Here is a 323-nt window from a genome sequence, read left to right on the forward strand (position 1 = left end):
CCCCCCCCCCCCCCCACAAGCCCCCCGCGGAGAGCAACAGCAACAGCCAGCCGCCTGGCCCTGTCTCTGTCTAGCGGCACAACCCCCTCCCTTTCACTCTGGACTGCAGCTTATGGACCATCCCCGATGGCAGGAGCCGGAGCCGGGCTGCAGAGCAGGACCAGCACCTCCGACAGGCCTGGAACTGGGGGCTCTCGCAAAGCCAACCCGGCCAGGACACAGCCCTGCCTGGCTCCGCACGCCTGGCTCTGTGCTCAGCACTGCTGGACCTGCCGTCCTGGAGCACGGAGAGGCCCGGTTTCTTCCCCACCCCACCGCACGCA

Source organism: Fulmarus glacialis, unplaced genomic scaffold (genome assembly GCF_000690835.1).
Source record: "Fulmarus glacialis isolate BGI_N327 unplaced genomic scaffold, ASM69083v1 scaffold29584, whole genome shotgun sequence".
In the NCBI taxonomy this organism is placed as follows: Eukaryota; Metazoa; Chordata; class Aves; order Procellariiformes; family Procellariidae; genus Fulmarus; species Fulmarus glacialis.